At 40.1% G+C, this 22,377-nt stretch overlaps 1 pseudogene; it reads left to right on the top strand.

The window, feature by feature from the left end:
• Positions 1-12,407: 12,407 nt before the first annotated feature.
• Positions 12,408-13,924, top strand: LOC140712843 (large ribosomal subunit protein eL29 pseudogene; annotated as a pseudogene).
• Positions 13,925-22,377: the final 8,453 nt, after the last annotated feature.

Here is a 22,377-nt window from a genome sequence, read left to right as displayed (position 1 = left end):
AACATTTTTTACTTATTTCAAAAGTAGTTTCTTGGAAGAAAAATGTTTCTAAAGCCAAAGGGTAGCTTAAATGTGATTCTATCTTTTGGAATGACTAGGTGGGGTTGTTAATTTACTTCTAGTTTCCACAAAGGGAGGACACTCGGGAGAAAGAACTGAAATTCGTGGTCTTTCAAATCCAATCTATGTGGGTTTGACCCCTGGAGACGTGTTCAGTCCTGCTCAGTAGAAGGTTGTGGCATATGGGACAATTTGAAAATGTCACCAAGAATGCCTCCCTAGACTGGTTGCATATGGGAAATTTTATTCTTATTTCAAATATCAGCAACTATTTGAGGTCTACAGTCAATTTCTTAGAGCTGACGATCTAGTCTGTGGTTACTGTAGGTTCTTTGTGCCTCTTCCTCCTTCGTGACTTCTGACTATTCTGACTGTTGCCCTACCGTGGGTGAGTGCAGAAATACCTTACGTGCTGAAATTCGAACCAATAAAGTCTGCTTTTTGAAAATGTATGGTTTGTCTATGCATTTCATGTACCAAGTCATCCCTGGGTGACACATAAAATTAGAGCATTGGCAGAATATCATATTTACTTAGGTTTATTTTTCCTCTAAATTGCACATATTGTTCTGAGCACAGTATAAGAGAAAATCTAGGAAATTGTTTAAAATTTTAACCTTTTAACCTGTGCTTTAGCAGTTGGTGTGTACCCTGTCCTTGCACACAGTCTAAGGAGTTGTGGCAGCATTTGCTTGTTTCTTTCTGACCAGGCCGTGGAGAGAAGAGAGCTCACTGTTACCAGGTTTCTGCCTACGTTGTTGTTCTCAGTCTTTCTTGCTTTACTTTTGTTTCTTTTTCTCTTGAAGCTGGTGGACTTTCATACCCTCAAGACACCTCCAGCCTGGTGGGTATCACTAACGAACTGGGAGAAAGGATGGCTAGGCCCGGGCATGAATCTCAAAATGCAAGAGAATCCTCAACAGGTTAGATGCATCTTCAGCAGGTGCTGAAACCTTAATCTCCGCTGGGACAGGTAAGTTTATCCACCTGCTCTGAAAGCAAATCCTAGACTGTCTAAACCAAGTGACCCATTAGGAGGAGCGGGAAGCACATGAGAAAGCTTGGATTGAATCAGAAAGTTGACTAGCAAGGCAGCTTTATCCTTCTCTTGGATGTTAATGGTTCGGTTTTAATGTTAACCTATTTGGGTGGATATCCTATTGACTCATTCATTCTGAGTTTTGTCAAATGTGCATTCCCAAATGCAAGTTCGATTTGCCTGGATACTTCATTCATTTGGGAGCCTTAAACTTGCTTTCCTAGGCTGGACTCTCAGGGTTGGGAGGGAGTTCGACGGGTTATGCAGTCTGTCCTCATCTGACACCTGAATCTATCCTACCACTCTCATGCCTGGGTCTGTGTCCTCTTTGCCTACACATTCCCAGGGGTGGAAAATTAACTGCTGTCCAAGGCTGCCTACTTAATCCTTGAGCAGCTCTATTAGAAATATCTTCTTTTCACAAGCTGCACATCAGCGGAGGTCAGCTTGCCCTTTCAGGATTCAAATGGAATTGTTTTGCATTCTCATTCCTTATGTGGTGAGCCATTTAACAACTCTCTCTAACTCTCTGCTAATCTTTGACATGTGGGCAGGTTGTTTATCATGTTCCTGGCCACCTCTGGCTGAGGCCTAATCACGCCATGTATGGGCTTCCTCTCTTTTCTGTGCCTGCTCCCGCTTCTGTGTACCCTGTCACTCCACACTCCACACCGAACATTCCCCGTCTTCCTGTTTGGACGTTCTACTGGAGCCTGTCTCAAACACAAGGCTGTGTGATGTGTGGGATGGATTTTAACAGGAGAATTGAGGCAACTGTTGGAGTTTACAGGACAGCAACCAAACAACCTATGATTACACATTAGACACTTCTATTCTTTAAAGCCTTTCAGCCACCCCATCACCAGGAACCTCTCTCTTTGGCCACTTTTTCTGTAGCTTTGGCCTCTCAGCATGGCACTTGGCCCTGTCTCTTCTAACTCCTCTCCTCTTCTGTCTAGTTTCATGCTTCTATATCAACTTCTAGTTAGCTTCTTCTACATAGAAATTTGATTTTGCCTCTTTAGTCTTCTAAACTTTGACCTTTGGCACTCATGCCCCACAGCCTGGGCAGCTTGTCAACACATCTTTCCAAAGATTGCCCATTTCCTGGAAGTCTTGTGCCAGCTGTTACTCTGCCTCCATGTGGTTATCTGAAGCCCACGTCTGACTCTCTGTAGCTTCTATCCAGTTCATTAAAGCCTGCCCTCTCTTGGCTGGCCTCTTGCTCTGGAGTCATTGCTATGGTCAGAAAGAACACAGGCTTTGGAATTAGACCTGAATTTGAATCTCAGACCTACTACTCAAAACCGTGTGATACCCTACCATGCTACCTTTTGAAGCCATGTTTTTCAGCCACGAAATGGTGATAATTATACACCCTAAAAGCTTTGTGTGATAATTGGATTAGGTAATGCAGTGTCTGGTATATGGTACACACTCAAAAATGTTTATTTCCTTTTCTTCTTATCCAGCTTCAAACTGCAGCATTGGTGTAGGTGAATCTTCCTCAGACTGACTGGATCCATTTATTTTGACCTCTGCCCCTTACCTACTTGATATCTTGGCTCTCAGGGATTTTTAATCCAGTCTCTGCTTTCATCCCCGTCTTTGGATTTCAGTACTCAGCTACTTCCACTCCACGCTCCAGATGCAAGGAACTACTCAGTGATCCCAAACTTTCTCATCTCTGGAAGCTTGCCATGATATTTTCCACTTTTTTGCATAGACAACCTCTACTCAGGTCTCACTTAAACACCACCTTCCCATCCAGAAAACCTTCCCTGATTCTCCCAAGACCAAGTTCCCCTAGCACCCTGTGGCTATCCCCATGGCAGCACCCAGAACACTGTTCTGAAATCCCTTGTTATTTGGCTATCCCACAGATTATAAGCTTCCAGAGGCAGAGGTAGACCCTTCCTCAAGTTTTCATCCCTAGGCTGTGGCATACAGTAGCTGGTGAAGAATGTTGAGAGGTGAAGAAATACACCTGCCTTGCTTCCACGTCATGTGGCTTCATAGTCCTGACTCGACAGACAATAAGCATTGCCTCGAATCACTTAAAAGCCATTTTCCTCCCCCGGTCCCATCTGGTCCCCTGGTCGTATATACAATATTGTAGGAATATATTTCACAAGTAATAAAGAATTATGGAAGAAAGAGAAAATTCAAGATCTACATTTCACTTAACTTTGATAAAAAGTTACATAATGTGGCCGGGCGCGGTGGCTCAAGCCTGTAATCCCAGCACTTTGGGAGGCCGAGACGGGCGGATCACGAGGTCAGGAGATCGAGACCATCCTGGCTAACACGGTGAAACCCCATCTCTACCAAAAAATACAAAAAAAAAACTAGCCAGGCGAGGTGGCGGGCGCCTGTAGTCCCAGCTACTCGGGAGGCTGAGGCAGGGGAATGGCGTAAACCCGGGAGACGAAGCTTGTAGTGAGCTGAGATCCGGCCACTGCACTCCAGCCTAGGCGACAGAGTGAGACTCCCTTTCAAAAAAAAAAAAAAAGTTACATAATGTAGGTGAGATGCTGGAGTTTAGTAAGCAGAGATAAAGAATAATAAACTGCAAAAAAAAAAAAAAAAAAAAAAAAGTCTAGCAATGAGAACCCCAATGTTGTAGGTAAACAGCATTTGACAATTGATAGATAACTGTGGAAGGAGTCAGGGAATGTATAAGAAGCATATTGTGGAAAAGACAAAGATAATACATAAAGTACTGAACACAGTGGGGGTGCAGGGGCATTTACATTCATACATGATCCCTTAACTTCATTGTATTCTATTGTTAACACATACATTACAGGGAAAGAAATTTATCTTTCTGACTCTCGCTCTGTTTGTCCGTATGGTGCTGACTAACATGGAAATAGCTTCAGAGAAAATGGGCCTTAAGTCATGGCTCACAGATATCTGTGAACTGTCCTGCCTGAGTCGTGCTTAATCCAAGTCCAGAATTTTCCAAGTGGCATTAGGAGTGCTGAGATCACCGTGAAGTGGCGGCCCTCTTACTTTGTGTGAAGATGTAGGGGAACTTGTCAGGGATGACTGAGGGAAATTCTGGTTGCCATATCTCTTTTTTGCCATCTCACAAGTAGCCCCTCAGTATCCCTGAAAAAAAAAGTAAATCAGAGATGCCTTCATGGCTCTCACAACCCAAATCTCACTAACATGCAATATTTAAAAACGTTAAGTCAACAAACAAAGTAACTTGGAGCATATTCTTTATTTTGGTGCCAAAACCTTTGTTTTAAATATATAACATTCCGAACATGAGCCCTTAAATACTAGTAATGTTGATACTGGGTAAATGTGATAATTTTTATGATTTATTTATTGACCCACCACATCGATTATTTTAATCCCCACAGGAACCCAGCCTGTGACGTGGATAGAGTCCCAGGTTGGAGATTAACAAAGAATGCGCCCCGGACTTTTGCTCACGCAAAAGAAAACCCAGCCAGGCACATGTTCCAGAAGGCACCCTTTGTTCAGAGCTGGGCATTCCTTTGGTATGGGGAAAGGACTGTATGATTTCACTGGCATTTCCATATCAGAGAGGAATTCTATAAGAAAGCATCATATTTGAGCTATATGAGGGGACCACTTCAGAAGCAATTTTAGACCAGTTGTCTTTTTTGAGGTTTAGATGTTGATTTGCACAAAGGGTACAAAATGAATACCAGGAACAATTAGGAAACAGGTGTGGCTATTATAACAAAAGTCAAAATAATTGTGGCTTAAAAGAAGCAGGCGTTTATTTCTCTCTTGTGCTAGTCTGAACATAATCAGTCTAGAGCTGAGAGGACAGCTCCACAGTCTGGGGACCAGACTCCTCCTGGCCTATTCTGCATCTTCAACACTCAGTTTTCATCTCATGGCTACACTGCCTTTTCTCAACTCTTGCCTCATGTTCACCTTCCAGCCAGAGGGAAAGGAGAAGGGGAGGGAGAGGGCACAATCCTTCCTTATGGGCATAAACCTCAAGTTGTTTACACCTTTTCTGTTCACATCCAATGAGCTAGCACCTAGTTACATGGCCACATCAATCTGTAAGACAAGCTGGAAGATGTAATCTTTAGCTGGGATACCATGGACCCAGTTAAAACTCAGCACTTATTTAATTAACAAAGCAAGGAAGAAGGCATATTCAAGAATGGCCAACAATTACCTTTAAACTTCCCTGTGACCTTCTGCTAAAATAGTACAGGCAGAATGTCTGACATAAAGTCAATGTTCAATGCTTATTGTTAACGTTGTTTTAATAAGCAAAAATTTAAGTCAGTCAATTTGGTTTCCTTCTTGATAAAGAGACAAAAGAAAAATATACCTTCACACAGAGACTTACAATAAGAGTCAGATTATGAACAAGTGATGTTAGGAGATAAAGTGAATTGGCCTCCTGGACCTGCTCAGTTCTGGGTACTGAAGACTTTATCCATGGGCCCAGCCTTGCCCAGTGCCTCAACTAATCCTAATCAGGATTTCTCTGGCAGGGAGTCTTACAGCTCTATGTTCAGAATCTGACCTATCTTGGGTGAGTCCAAATTGCAGCTCCCTTAACAATCTATTCATTTTTCCAACTCATGCATCTGAGCCTCTGTCCCACTTGTTCCCCTCCTCCACTTGTCCAAATGGACCTTATGATCAACTCCACCCAAACATTGCACAAGGGAGGTGACACACAACTCTTGCATATGTGACAATTCTGTTATTCTTTATAGCCACCTGTCTTTCATGCTCTGATCTCCTATCAAGTTCAAAGGAAAGAAAGAAAAGAGACAATCAGAAGCTGAGGTGGATGGACATTGCCGGAGAGACATGTGCCAGGATAGAAGCCAAGAAAATCAGAACACATTTATGGCAGTATGATTTTACCGTAGTGAGTAGTCACACAACAGTCCTCTGTAAACTTCAGGTCACAATATATGAAAAGTCCTACCACATTGAGGGGGAGGACGAAGGGGAGTGGGAGGCAGGAGGAGGTTGATTCCTACATCATTGCATTCTCAAATGATTCTGACACTCAGTAGGACATCCAAGAAGGATGTACAGTAGTAACCCCTTACCTGTCATCTCACTCCTGTGGTTTCAGTTACCTGTGGTCAACCATGGTCTGAAAATATTAAGTGGAAAATTCCAACATAAACAATTCATAAGTATTAAACTGTGTGCCCTCCCTCCCCATCTTACCCAGGATGTGAATCCTGTGTCCAGCGTCTCCATGCTGTCTACCCTCCCTGTCTGTGATTTACTTAGTAGATTTCTTGGTTAACAGATCTGTTGTCATGGTATCAGAGTGCTTGTGTTCAAGGCACCCTTACGTTACTTCATAATGGCCCCAACCACAAGAATAGTGATTCTGGCAACTTGGATATGCCAAAGAGAAGCCATAAATAGTCTTTACATGAAAAGGAGGAGGCTCTCAACTTAATAAGAAAAAAAGAATTGTATGCTGAGGTTGCTAAAAGATACAGCAGAAACAAACCTATCTGTTAAATTGTGAAGAGGAAAAAAAATGTGTGCTAGTTTTGCTGTTGCCCTTCAAACTACAAAACTATGGGCACATTGCATGATGAGTGCTTAGTTAGGTTGGAAAAGGTATTAAATTTGTAGGTGGATGTGAACAGAACTGTGTTTAATTGGGTTCCTACAATCCGTGCTTTCAGGAACCCACTGGTGGTCTTGGACCATATCCTTCTTGGATAAGGGGGGACTATCGTACCCTCAAAGCAGAGTTTAACATTACTGTTGGACAAAGTTACTTTCTGACTAAGATATTTCACTGACAACTAGAAAATTTTCAAATTAACCTGTGGGCTGGTCCCACTGTAAGTGGGTAAACAAATAACATTTTACAATAGGTGTTTTCTGGGCTTTCTCTGTCAAAAATGCAGTAGGCAAACCAGGTAGAACAAGAACCAATTACAGGAGAAAGCTCCCAGGGACACTAACAGATGAAACAGGAATATGACTCATACAAAATGAGAGTGTCAAGGGATCTCAGTGGTCGCCCAAACACCGTTGAGAAAGATATGGCCCTGTTTAGGCCATCAGGTTAGATAGGGATAGAGCCAAAACTGAAGCCTAAGCACCCAGGTCTTCTGGTCCAGTAGGCCTGGTAGGTACTTTCTCACACCAGAGGAATTTATTATTATGAAAAGGAAATACTTCCTGTGATAAATCGTTCATATACTTCTAAAATTGTTTTTTATCAAAAAGGATGAGCTTTGAAATGATGAAACAAATTCTAAGCATATAAATGATAACATCCAGCTGTTTGTTGTATAACCACATTCCTAAGGAATTTGCCGAGTGACAAATGGCTTCACACAAACATTTGTTTCTGGCTGCACCCTTTCTTTTTTTTTCTTTTAATTTATTTATGATTATTAAACTTCAAGTTGTAGGGTACATGTGCACAACGTGCAGGTTTGCTACATATGTATACTTGGCTGCACCCTTTCTTAGTGGCTTTAGAGAAAATGTTGATTCAAGAATGCAAAAGAGACTGATGATCTGAATTGGCTGGGAGTGAGAAAAATCTTATATAAATGACTGGATCAGAGAATGAGGTAAATGTTTACGTAACACCCTTTCCAATCTGAGTGAAACAATATGGGCCGCCTAGTCCAGGAAATGCTCCCTTGGAGTGGAGGGCTGCTCTGTTTGACTCTGGACATACTTGCAAGGAAGGGAGAGCAGCAGTCAGGCCTTCCTGATCAGCAATTAAAATGGGCAGGAAATTAGCAAATTAATGTACCCAGCATCTCACATAGTTGGCAGGTGAGAGCTCTGGAAGCAGATCGAGGTGAAAAGTGCACTGCACAAGGCATCAGAGGACCTGGGTTCCAGTCCTAGCTCTGTCACCATTGTTCAATTGTGTCACTATGGGCAAGTTACTTAACCTTTCTGGTTGGGCTTCAGTTTCCTTCTCTGTAAACGGAGAGCATTGGACTACATCTTCTCCAGCTCTTCTGTTTTCCAAGGATCCCTATTCAAATGCCTACAGCAATCATTCTCAGCATAAAGGAATTTTGTGGCCCCCATCCAAAGGACATTTGGCAATGTCACACTGATTGTCACAATAGAGGGGAAGGTGCTACTGGCATCTGGTGAGTATAGACTAGGGATGCTGTTAGACATCCCAAAATGCACAGGACAGCCTCTCCACAACAAAGAATTATTCAGTCCAAAATGTCAACAGTATGGAAGTTTGAAAACACTAACTGAAGGGACAATATAATGATGAGCCCATTTCCCATTTCAACCAGTCATTATCATGTTGCCAAACTTTCAGCTTTTTAAGAGAACTTGAATTTTTGAATTTTTATGTAAATATCTCAAATTTAAAGTATAGCAACATGTCAATTTTTTAAATAAAACACGCTAGGGGCCAAATAAAACAGGGCTTCAGGACAAATCATGTCTGCAGGCTGTCAGTTTGTGGAGTCTTATTTAGCCACATACTGTCCAAGTAATTAATGTAGTTTTGCTGAAAGCATGGATTCCTCCATCTGCATCTGGTTATCTGAGCTAGAGCTAAGCGGGTCAAGGTTAATCCACATTGTGCTCACGCACATGTGTGCGATATAGTGGAAAAAACACTAAATGAAACATCCAGAGATGTTACTGCTTACCATCTGTGTAATCTTGGAGTAGAAGTCATTAAATTCTCTATGTAACAGGGTCTTCATTTTTAAGGAGGATATCACTATAGTCACTGTCTACTTCTCCAGTTTGTCACAGCATAATAGTATCTTGGAGCAGGAAGGGGCTTTAGAAATCACCCAGTATGCAATTATACCCAGAGAAGTGGTGTGACTTTGCCCACAAGCCCATGGTCAGTTAATAGAAGACCTGGGCTTGAAAACCAGGTGTCTTGACTCCATGTCCCAAGTTCCCTGAAGAGAGAAGAAGGGGGGTGATGGGGGAGAGTGCCAGATGTGTCTCTCAACACAGGCTATTCCAGATGTGGTCCACCCGCACATGGCCTTCCAGTTGTGCCTGAATAACACCAGATGTGATCTGAGGATTAAATGTGAAGGGATGGGAAAGTGCTCTGGAGCCTGTAAACTGTTAGCCTGTCTCCCAAATGTAAGGATGGTGTTAATATTAATTATTTGTCTCCGCTGTATGGCCATAGGCAGCTCTTGGCCAACAGCAGTGTGAGTGCCTGGTACTGGTCATAAGAACGCCTGAGTCACAGCGTGTGGCTGGCTCAGAACACAGTTTGCTCACAGAAAACCAGGCAAAAGCAGATCAGTAACATCACTATGGCTGCTGAAAGGCAGTGTTGTCACAATGCCATGAAGACGGAAAGTTAAGTTGCCGTTATTAATTAACATGAGATAATGGCATTAAAAGATAAATCTTCAAGGTCAACCAAGGTTTATAGACATCAAAATCTCTGCACTCTTGCCCCGTCTTCTCCAAGCATCTCTTATGCTTTCCTGCCTGAGACTTTTGTTCTCCCTCCATGTGCTGGAGGTCTTACCCTCTTCCCTCTGCTTACCTAAAAGCCTCCATCTCTCAGGGCAGGACAGGACAGAAGATCTCTCACTGAGCCTTCACCTGAATGAAGTGTGTGCTTGTGCCCACAATTCTACCACACAGGTGACTTTCCTGTCTTATGCCAGGTCAGGGACCAACCAGCACATTTTGTCCTGATGCAGGTGCAGCCAACTCCTCTTGTTGGCTTTAAGTTCTCAAAGTTAGTTCCATCTTTGTTTAGCATGTTCATTGTAATTACTGGGGGGGGGAGGACCTCAGTTTTTGTATCGACTTTCAGCATTTTTTTTTCTTCCTTAAATATCACAGTTATTTCATGTCAAAACTTCTCCCAAGTCTGTGTGAACATCACTAGTAGTTGTGCTGTCTGTGGCAGAGAGTGAGACGGAACATGCTGATGTTGCAGCTGCTGCCATGTACTCGGTTGCTCCAGAAGGTTTTACATTTTTTAATGTAATGATAGAGTTTTCAGTTACTTACAGGATGTAATTATAAATACATATTTGCAATAGAACCAGCTCGATGTGCTTACTTTTCCATTAATAGAACACTCTGCACTTTTTGGAATGCATGTACCAACCTTTCCTTAAAGCTCAGCTGAAACTTTAACTCCCTGTTAGGCTTTCCAACCAATATCTTTCTCCTCTAATTTTCCTTAGTTCTGTCTGCTCTACTCATTAAGGCCTGTAGACCCTCTCTTACTGTTTCTAACCGTTTATGTGTGCTTATATGCTCCTTGAAGGAAAGAAGATTCACCTACCCTTTCTTCTTCTACCTAATACAAACTACTCACCTCCCAAAATAATCAATAGTTCTTATTTGTATCTACATTGTGTAGCTTAGTGTTCATTGTTGCCGGAGTTTGTGAGGGCTGGGCGACTAATACACAGTATCTCACCTCCCAGTTAGAGTGATGAACATTTAGAAAAATAAGACAAGGAGGTGAAGAGATAAGAGATGAGCTACTAAAGATGAAGTTGGAAGATACAACTCAGAACGAGGCGCTTGGGTGTCCTCATTGTCCACTGAACTCAGGTGGTAGGTGGTACTCGGTGAGAGCTGCCTCCCGCAGATGGGGAAAAGGCTGACCCCACGGAGTGGTGGAGTAAGGATTTTCATGTAGAAAGCTCACTCCCAAAGGAAGAGGGATAGAGGTATTAAACTTAATCATATTCATTTCAAATCGACCAATCCGAAAATTAGTCTAGCCGCTTTGAGGCAGAGTGGGTGAAGGGACAGAGAGAAGTCAGGAGCCTTATACTTATAAGTTCCGTCTGCATGGCAGGTCACATGAGAAGTGGGGAAGAACTGCTCCTCAACAATTATTTTTAAATATTTAAAAATCTATCAAATTTTGAACACACCTCATTCAAACTGAGGTAAATCCCAACACAATCTTCTGAAGTTATCCATCACTCATGAAACAACAAAAAGAAGAGTGATTTTATAACATCATAAAATGCTCATGTTACTAAGGATTTGATATGGTTTGGCTGTGTCCCCACCCAAATCTCATCTTGAATTGTAGCTCCCATAATCCCCACATCATGGGAGGGACCCGGTAGGGGGTAATTGAATCATGGGAGTGGATCTTTCCCATACTGTTCTCGTGATAGTGAATAAGTCTCAGGAGAGCTGATGGTTTTATAAAAGGGAGTTCCCCTGAACACGCCCTCTTACCTTCTGCCATGTGAGAAGTCCCTTTGCTCTTCCTTCATTTTCCACCATGATTGTGAGGCCTCCCCAGCCGTGTGGAACTGTGAGTCCATTAAATTTCTTTCCTTTATAAATTAACCAGTCTCGGGTATGTCTTTATTAGCAGCATGAGAATGGACTAATACAGGATCAATACACCAATACTTTGTAATCTGTTTACTGGGCTCAATCCTTTCTTTCCTTATGGCTGCATAAATATGACCTACCTATAATTCACTACCACCTCTCCAGAGACTGGAGGAACTGCCTAAGTATGAATGAGGCCTGTTCATCTCACAGAGACTGGCAAGAAGGATGATATCTGTCTAAGAGGTTAATTAGGCCAATTCAGGGAACAAATTCAAACCCATGCCCAGGATTTTTTAGGATAAGGGAGCCACTTAAGTTTATAAGGTAGTAGGCTAATGTTTATAACTTAGGACTTGATACTTTCTTCTTCTTCTTCTTCTTCTTCTTCTTTTTTTTGAGACAGTGTTTTGCTATGTTGGCCAGCCTAGAGTGCATTCGTGCCATCATAGTTCACTGCAGCCTCAAACGCCTGGGCTCAAGTGATCCTCCTGCCTCAGCCTCCTAGGTAACTGGGATCACAGGCATGCACCACTACACCAAGATAATTTTTTATTTTTTGTAGAGACAAGATCTCCTATATTGCCCAGGATGGTCTCAAACTCCTGAGCTCAAGAGATCCTCCTTCTTCAGCCTCCCAAGGTGCCACCACACTGGCCTCTTATTCCTAATAGTTCCAAGAGTAAGCTTAGAGTTTCGAAAATAATGCTAACAGGATGTGTCCTGTGGTGATAACCTTTGTGGATAAACAGTGAAATTTCCCAATAAGTAGGTGTTGATTTCAAAGAGTGGAGGAATAAAAAAGGGCATTATATCTTGGAAAGAAAAGTAGAACTGGGGGCAAGAAACAAGGTTAGGAACTGGGGTAGACAGGACTCTGCTTATGAAGCCTTAACTTTGGAGATTTTTTGATTATGGAAATATTAAGTGGATGGTCAACTTTTTTCCCCACAATATATCAGAATTCTCTTTGGTTTCGCCTCATACTTAAGAATAGTCATCTATGGGAGCCGTGGCTTATGGTGCAGACATGGCCAAGTCCAAGAACCACACCACACACAACCAGTCCCGAAAATGGCACAGAAATGGCATCAAGAAACCCCAATCACAAAGAAACCCCAATCGCTAATCTCTAAAGGGAGTGGACCCCAAGTTCCTGGGGAGCATGCACTTTGCCAAGAAGCACAAGAAAGGCCTAAAGAAGATGCAGGCTAACAATACCAAGGCCGTGAGTGTACGTGCTGAGGCCATCAAGGCCCTGGTAAAGCCCAAGGAGGTTAAGCCCAAGATCCCAAAGGGTATCTGCCACAAGCTCGATCGACTTGCCTACACTGCTCACCCCAAGCTTAGGAAGCATGCTCGTGCTCGCATTGCCAAGGGGCTCAGGCTGTGCCCGCCAAAGGCCAAGGATCAAACCAAGGCCCAGCCTACAGCTCCAGCTTCAGTTCCAGCTCAGGCTCCCTAAGGTGCCCATGGCCCTACAAAGGCTTCAGAGTAGAGATCTCCGTCTGCCAACATGAGGACAGAAGGACTGGTGCGACCCCCCTGGGCTGCCGTCTGCATGGGGCTGGTGTCTTCCTGTGCTATTTGTACAAATAAACCTGAAGCAGGAAAAAAAGAAAGAAAACAAGAATAGTCAACTACATGTGGATAACTTTGTGAGATGGCAGTAAAGAGGGTAATGGCAGAACCGTCAATGATAGTGAGGCTTATCCCGTGCTCATTCACCACCTCCTTGACCATCTCCTGCTCCACAGAAGCCTTTGAAGATGTGGCAGTGCCACACCAAGGACGAGAGGGGGAATCTATATATCTCAGATGAGTGGTAATTAGTGATGCCTCAGAAACAAACATGAACTAAATTGCATAGGGAAGTGATTCTTAATGGGGAGAGAAATGTGGCCTTTAAGTTATTTATGGAAAAGGCACAACTGTCGTAATAATACAATCATCTATTTCCTTGCACACCATAGAAGGAGCCATTTCATTACATTTGCATATGTTTTATAAACAAACGTGGGTACTAACCATCAGCCAAGTAAGGGATGCTCAGCGATTCTTTCATCAAAACATATTGTGGAGTTGCTTCCTTTTCCTAATTTGTTTCTATGAATAATCTGTAGAGTTGTGCAACATGCACATGACACATGGAAATCAGAGTTATGACTTTTATGTAGACCACATTGTTTTTTTGCCTGTAAATTGCCTCCAAATGGCTTGAAAGAAATATTGCTTTGTAGTTTAATTCAACCAAGAAGGGCTACCTGAAAGCATTTACACCTAATATTCAGTAGAGCCTATTTCAGTGATCCTCCATCACGCCATGGAGACAGGCTCTATCAGTTAGGGTTTCTGCCTAAGGAACACTCCCGCTCGGGTATAAGAGAGTTTAGAAGTCTTGTGCTGAAAAGGTACAGGAAGAAAATACAAAAGCCAACTGATTGGAAGAAATCTGCAGCACCCTAAAAGTCACTGTAATTAAAACACAGAAGTTTGTAATTATTCTGCAGGAAAACAACATACTAAGAAAGGCACAAAAATACCAATGTGGTTTCCCAAGGCCTTACTACATTAATTCAAATTGACTTGGGCAGATATGAAATCCTCAGATGGGCTGAAAACTAGTTGGAAGGCTTAAAACAAAAGAAAATACAATATAATTAGGTGGAAAGAGCAGCCGATTTGGAGTCACTGGAATATGGTCAGTTCTGCCATTGACTAACTGACTGACCTTTGGCAATTCATGGAACTTCTCTGTGACTCAAATTTTAAACTGGAAAACAGGATATTATTACTTAACCTTGGGTTAAAAGAATGTGTGCAAAGATTATTTTGTTTTCAAAGGCTATTCCCTTCCACACCTCTTTCCTACCTCTGCACAGTGACAGACAACCCCCACCTCACTTCTCCACCAGGAACCTGCTTCATTTTCCTTTTTATATTCAAATTATTACTTATAAGTTTCCTAGTTTACAAATTTTGTTTTTTATGTTTCCTAAAGTCAGCATTCAGTATGGTATTTTATTTATTTTAAAATTATAAATAGATATTTTATTTGGATGACCTTTTCTATAAAATCATATTTTTTCTCATCTTTAGTTTTACATGGTTTTAAATTTTTTAGTTTTTGATTTTTTGACTTCTTTACATATATTTTTAAGTTTTGTATTTTTAATTATTATGGGTATAGATGTGTGTATTATGAGGTACATGTGATGTTTTCATATAGACACACTATGTGTAATAATCACATCAGGGTAATTGGGGTATCCATCACCTCAAGCATTTATCGTTTGTGGTAGGAATATTGTAATTCCACTCTTTTAGTTATTTAAAAATATACAATAAATTATTATTATTGACTGTAGTCACCCTGTTTTTAATCTTATTTTAATTGATAAGTAATAACTATATAACGGGTTCAATGCTATATTTTCACACATGCTTACATTGTGGAATGACTAAATCAAGCTAATTACTGAATCCGTCATTTCACATGCTTATCATTTTTTGTAATGAAAACATTTAAACTTTAGTAATTTTGAAATATACAGTGCCTATCCTTTTATTTATCACAGTCACTATTCTGTGCAATAGATCACTAAAGCTTATGCCTCCTCTCTAACTGAAATTTTATACCCTTTGGTCAACATCTTCCCCATCCACTCCTCTTCCCAGCCTCTGGTAACCACCATTCTACTCTCTACTTCTTTAACATTATATTTTAAAATTAATCCGCTAGTATATTTATTTCGAGTGTCTCTTCAAATTACACTTCAAATTAAGAAAAAAGTTTTCTTATTACCCTTTTCTCTTCAGTTACCATTTCACCTTCTTGGCTGTTACCATTAGCTAAAGTCAATTCACTGTTCAGATTCTTGACATACATGAAGTGGTCAAACTCAAAGGGACTTGTTGAAGTACACTTCTGATGAAGTCAGTCACCTCTGTGATGACTTAGAGATATTTCTTCAATTGTTTGGGAATAATGTTTATGTGTATTAGAATCATCTGGAAACTAAAAATTTCTGAAGCTTCTTTAGGAGATTCTGATTCGAAAAGTTTAGGCAGAGAACCAGGAATCTGTATGATTAATAATCACCCAAGTAAGTAATTCTGATGCAGGTAACCCATAGTCCACACTTCTAGAAACTCTGTTAGAGGTTATTTAGCAATTCCAAAGGGAATCTGGAGTTTTGAAATGTTGTGATTTAAAAAGAAGTACTTTAGAGAGGGGAATATTAGCAAAATGATCTTTTTTTTTTTTTGACAGAGTTTCACTCTTGTTGCCCCAGCTGAAGGGCAATGATGCAGTCTTGGCTCACTGCAACCTTCACCTCCCTCCTGGGTTCAAATGATTCTCCTGCCTCAACCTCCTGAATAGCTGGGATTACAGGCGTGTGCCACCACACCCAGGTAATATTTTATATTTTTATTAGAAATGGGGTTTCACCATGTTAGCCAGGCTGGTCTCAAACTCCTGACCTCAGGTGATCCGCCTGCCTTAGCCTCCCAAAGTGCTGGGATTACAGGCGTGAGTCACTGTGCCTGGCCAAATGATTTTTTTATATTAAAAATTGTGATGGAAGCACGGACTTGAGATGGGATGGTAGTTTGTTCACTTGATATCTGTGTGCCTCAGGGAAGTTAATTAGTCTTACTCTCCTAATATATACCATAATAACACCATTAGCCACTGACGGAGGTGTGTAGGGATGAATGAGATAATATAGGTTAAAAACAAACAAAACTTTTAGCATGAAACATAGAATAGAAATATTTATAATGACCCTTTTATTACTGACAATTTTAAAAACTGGATTATCAAACTAAATGAAGAAAAGCTAAACCCAGATGTCACACATGCCTTTTCCATAAATTAGTATTTTCACTTATCTGAAGTATGAAGGACAGGCTTGTCAACACTCAGTGACATACCCAGGCCAGAGGCAAGTTAAGGTGCTAAGGTGTGGTTGAAAAGCAGTTATTTGGCTTTAACAGTAATTCAGTAAAACATGCATTTGGTTTAGCATAAAACACTGCTACTAAGTGTAAATATAATGTAATAGCAAAACTATTTTTTATTGCACCAATTTCTTTTAAACAACTGTGGGGGAAAAAAAAAAGAAAAAGAAAAAAATACCAGTTACAAACTGGCTGGAAATGAGTTATGTGATTTTCCTATTATCTGGAAACAATTTTTTATTCTGTGCAAGATGTTGTAGGTAGGTTACAATTACACTGATTATAAATTTATTATGTCTGGATTTTGGAATTTATTGAAAGACAAACTGAGGCATGTGGCACCTTGTATCTTTCTCTCTCCCTTACCCCTTCAAATGTATATACTCATGCATGTTTGTAACATTCATACAGACTGAATGTATAACACCATATAACATACACTCTTAGTGTATGTGCGTGTATACATGTGCACACCATTTTCAAATTAAGAAATTTTTTAAAAAGGGAAAAAGTTTTCAGTAAAATTTCCCAACAGAAAATGATTCAACATAACCTTGGAAAATGCTTTTATATTAACCTGAAGGCAAAGGGTTGTATTCCCATCATCTTTGCATCCCAGGTGATCTTGTGTAGTGCATATAAACATTAGATTGAACAAATAATCGTTACTGAGGTTGATGTGATCTTTGGAACAACAACATTTAGGTAGGTCTCTTGAGATTCTGAAGGAATAGTAATGTAAAGAGGCCAGATGTTCTCCTGAGGTTTGCTTTATCTTCTCTAGTTATAAGATAGATTAGGTTATGCTATAATAATAGAAAACTCCAAGTTCTCAGTGACTTAACTCAAAAAGTGTTGATTTTTCAATTGTAACCATTTGTGGATATAGGAGACCCTCTAAAGTAACTGTACTTCATGTGGTAACTCAGTGATGCTGTTTTGACCTTGTGTCTCCACAATCTCAACAAAAGGCCTCTTCCACTGTCACCCAAAGGGAGAAGACAGCTCTGGGCTGGAGGGTCTGGCAGCAGTAAAAAAACGGCTTGGCTTGGCATGATACACATGACTCTGCCTGCAGCCCAGCAGTGCTCATAGCATTGCTCCACCTACCAGCTATGGAGTAGCGAAATAGGATCAATCTTTCCTTTTGTCCCAGAAGCAGATATCTCATACTGTTATGAAATTCATAACAGTATCATAAGCCTTAAAGATGGAGAAATCATAAAAAATGAATTGATGAAGAAACTCCTTAGTAATAATAAATGTAACATCAGATCTTAGATGTTGATTATAGAGGGGAATTCTGAATTTGAAAACATTTTATTTAACTTAACCAAAGCTTACTTTAAAATCAATGGGAACTTACTTTTAAACAACTTTTAAATGCCATGTATCTAATATTTTAATGCAATCTATCTTTCCTTTGTCAATTATAGCTGAATAAAGAATTCTAAATAATTATAGAAACTGTGATCATGGCATGTTCAATGGAAAGCTGATTAGAATGTATTGTTCTGAGCTAAATATTCATTTTATTGCTAAATATATTGTATTCAACAAATGGGAGTTTGATAAAAGCAAATTTTTCTTCCTTGGACCACTTACACTTTTTTCTTGGAATTCTTAGAAAAATATTATAATGTAATGTAATTATAATGTAAACTCATGTAGGCAAAAGCTTTGGTTTCTGGTCATTGCAAAATATCTATAAAAGAGCGATATGGTTTGGTTGTGTCCCCACCCAAATCTCATCTTGAATTGTAGCTCCCATAATTCCCACATGTTGAGGGAGGGACCCTGTGGGAAGTCTTTCCTGTGCTATTCTTGTGATAGTGAATAAGTCTCTTGAGATCTGATGGGTTTATACAGAAGAGTTCCCCAGCACACACTTTCCTGCCCGCTGCCATGTGAGAAGTTCCGCTGCTCTTCCTTTGTCCCCAGCCATATGGAACTGTGAGTCTACTAAACCTTTTTCTTAATAAATTACTCAGTCTTCGGATATGAAGGGTTACCAGAATTGAGTTGATTCCCTGAAACTTCTTTAGAACAGCTTTTTTTTTTTCCCCCTGGGACTTTTCAACACCAGATTCCAGATAGATTAAAAAACTGATCAATCCCAAACTTGGTATATAAAGTTGACACAAATAATTTAGAACTAAATTGTTAACATTTATTTACCATATTTAGTTTCCTCTGCAGTCAGAAAAGTATGATTAAACTTATTGCTTCAGCCATCGGAATTGGCTAGAGATCCTTGAAGAAGAAAAAATTTTATGAATTTAAAAGAAATAGAAGCCAAGCTTAATTTTAACCTTTCTTCACAGTCTTTAATCATATAATCAATCTTCTTGTTTGGATGTCATTTAGGATAGGGTGAAATACCATCTGCTATGGAAAAGCTCAAATGCAGTATTTTCTGGATGTGCTGGACTAGGTAAAGTCTTCAATTCCCCTCCAGACCTAGGATTTGATGTGTAGACAGAACGTGCAATTTTGCAATCTGCTGAGCCAGAAGAGGATTTAATATTACATCCAGAACTGTACTCAAATTGTCAAAAAATGTTCAATAAAATAACTGCAAATCATACTCAGTTAAACTAGCTGGCAAAGGTAGCATGACAAAATTGAGAAATAATGCATATGGGACATAGTGATATTTACATGTTTTCAGGGCTTACGCCTTGGGTGGCTATTTACAAGACAGCAGTTTCTACCCTTCCCTTCAACTTTAGGTTTGATACAAGGCCAAGTACTCAATCTGACTTCATATGACTGTGGTCTAGTGCAGATTAGTATTTGTCACCACTCTTTATAGCAGACAGGAATTCAGCAGACAGGGGAAGAAGGAAAAGGAGGACGGGGAAGAAACTAAGGGACTAAGTCTGTTGAAGGTAAACATGCCTGTGATCTGCTGCCTGAGATAATCACAACAGTGAAACATGAAGGCTGCATGCCAGCCAGATGCTCACAGTTTAACAATGTTTAGATAACCACTGAAGGAAAGAGCATCTTAGGATTCTCAACACACTTGCTGCCACCAAAAAAAAAGAAAAGGTCATGCAATAAAGCATTATTTTTATGCACGCTCTCTGAAAATGTTTTGCAGAATTCTAAGCTTCTTACTTAGAAGCTAACAGAACATCTCGCTGGAAGGTGATAGATCATAAACACTCTTTAAATAAAGCATATGGTTTAACAGAAAACTATCAATCAGAACAAATGAATCAGTATAACATATATATATATGTATAATATATATAACAGTATAACAAATATAGATACATATATATATTGAGATGGAGTCTGGCTCTGTAGCCAGGCTGGAGTGCAATGGCGCGATCTCAGCTCACTGCACCCTCCGCCTCCTGGGTTCAAGTGATTCTCCTACCTCGGCCTCCCGAGTAGCTGGGATTACAGGCGGACCACCACGTCCAGCTAAGTTTTGTATTTTTAGTAGAGATGGGGTTTCACCATGTTGGCCAGGATGGTCTCGATCTCTTGACCTCATGGTCCACCTGCTTCAGCCTCCCAAAGTGCTGGGATTACAGGTGTGAGTCACTGTGCTCAGCCTAAATATATTTTTAAAAGCCAAAAAATAATATATCATCGATCCTAAAAATATTAACAAAAATAATGACAAATTTAAAAGTAAGGATGATATAAAAAGCAACTATTTCTTTATGAATACAGAACATAAACTCTTAACTATGAGCCAGACACGGTTTTAATTGCTTTTTATGTATTAACACTCAATCTTATGAAGTACCTTCTATCGTCTTCTAAAACTGAGGAAACTGAGGCACTGGGGAGCTTATACATTAAGCTGGTAGATGATAGACTTGAGACTGGAACCAGGGAGGCTGGCTCCATGCTTACTATGGTAAGTTATGAAAGGGAGGAACACAAATCTCTTAGTTTTGCAATGGGAACAGTACTCATTTATGTATTTCCAAATAATATGTGATGCGGTTTCTCATGTTGATATCATGGATGGGCTGTAGCAGTTTCAATGAACAGGTAAAATTCGACGAAAGAAGCTGGTAGTTTTTGGTTTTGTGTTATGTTCTTTGAATAAAATTTAGGACAGAATGAAATTACTTATTCGCTCTTCCAATTTTCTTCTTTGAAACTGTTAAGATTATAATGCTCATTATGCCACTGATTTACTGATTTGGACTGATGATTTTAAGAATCGATTAGAGCTTTGGGGAAGATTAATCTTCTGGAAGAATCTTTATTGTTACATTATATTAGCTAATTACAGTTGATTCCTTGATTTTATATTTCAGCCAGGCTTTTTTTTTACATTACGCTAATGTAACTCCAGGTTAAGTACCTGTATTGAAGTAGGATTGATTTTCTTGAGCTGTGGAACATAAGTCTTTTCCCACTAGGTTAACAGTAGCAATTAAACGAAATTTGGCATAGAAGGGAAATGATTTTCCTGCGGTTTTGTCCCACCAGCATACAAAAGTTCTGACACTCCACAAGCCACAGGGCTTAGTGCAACTTTGGTGATATACCATTCAGCATAATCTGGTTGCCAAAAAGCTGTGCCTGGAGCTTGTACTAAGAAAGATCATTAGCATCCTTTGGTGGGAGATATATTACAAAATGAATCCAAACAGAATGGGTGGCTAAATTTTAAAAAGTAGGTGAATGTTACTCGCAAAAGGCAATATCTGCCCTTGTGAAAAGTGTGGATATCAGTCAGACCAGGTATGGAACTGGCAGTGATCATTGGTAAGTTAATTAGCCTCTGTAAGCATTGCTTTCCTCTTCTTTAACAGGAGGTATCTACCTCATAGAACTGTTCAAGGCACTCACTAGTTGTAATATGACTAGCACAATACATGGCATAATACAAGTTCGGTATTTTTTTTAAATGAAAAGCTACTTCTCAACAAATTCAATCACTGGCAAGGGAATCTCTATATTTGCATTTTCCAAGAGTAGCCACTAGTCACATGTAACTATATAAATTTAAATAAAATAAAATTAGTTGGTGTCCTCTGTCACACTAGCTACATTTCAAGTGTTCAGTAACTACATGTAGCTAGGAGCTAGCAAACTGGGCTGTGCATATATAGAGTTCCTATCATCTCAGAAAGTTTTATCAGGTAACATTGCCAAATGATTGACAACGAAGATACCCAATTACAGTATAATTTTTCTTTCTTATGAAGTGTACTAAGATATAGGCACTCTTTATTCTATAAAAAGTAGGTAAAAATACCTCTAGCACAAAATGTAAAACTAAAGACTATCTCAGACCTTTATTCCCATCCCTTCCCCTTGTATTGGCTTACTTACATTATTTCATGGAAATGGAATAGTTTCAGCCTTGTGATCCCATGTTCTGCTGGTGAGCCTATCAAATTCACCTATGTCATAAAGAAGCATGGCATGGCCCCCTGACAGCTTGTTGAAGCAGGATTGCCTGAGGTTACCCGACACAGTCCACCTCTCAAGTACTCCTATTACTCAGCTGAATATATAATAATTAGAATAGCTATTCAAAAAAGGACATGCTGGAACTGTTACCTAAGCTAAGTGGTTTTAGGCAATAAAATGGCCCTTTCCTTTCCCACTGCTCCTATTTAAGATTTCTTGGATTTTGCAATTTTCCCTCCCTCATGACCCCATTGCCATAAAAGCTTCCTATCTGCTATTTCTTGGTCAGTGTTTGCCATGAAGACAGAACTGGGAACACCACACAGCAAGGAGAAGAAGAGACAAGAATAAACTTTTCATGGCCAGTGAGGCTAATTACATGTTGGGCCTTCATGCCCTGCTGGGCTTTTCCTTAACTACCCTGTACCAAGGTCCTACTTGCTTGACACTCCAACTCAGAGAATGTCAAGAATAGCCTGAAGCTGCATATTCTTTTGCAGTATATACAATTCCGTATGAAAAGATTCACCAAAAGGTAATGGGACCAGAGAGGAAAAGACAACAGGAAGGGGTCCTTTTTTACTCCCAGATTTCTCACCATCACAAATGGAACTCTTAATCAA

The sequence above is a fragment of the Chlorocebus sabaeus genome, chromosome 11 (assembly GCF_047675955.1).
Source record: "Chlorocebus sabaeus isolate Y175 chromosome 11, mChlSab1.0.hap1, whole genome shotgun sequence".
In the NCBI taxonomy this organism is placed as follows: domain Eukaryota; kingdom Metazoa; phylum Chordata; class Mammalia; order Primates; family Cercopithecidae; genus Chlorocebus; species Chlorocebus sabaeus.
This window is presented reverse-complemented; position numbering and strand designations above follow the sequence as displayed.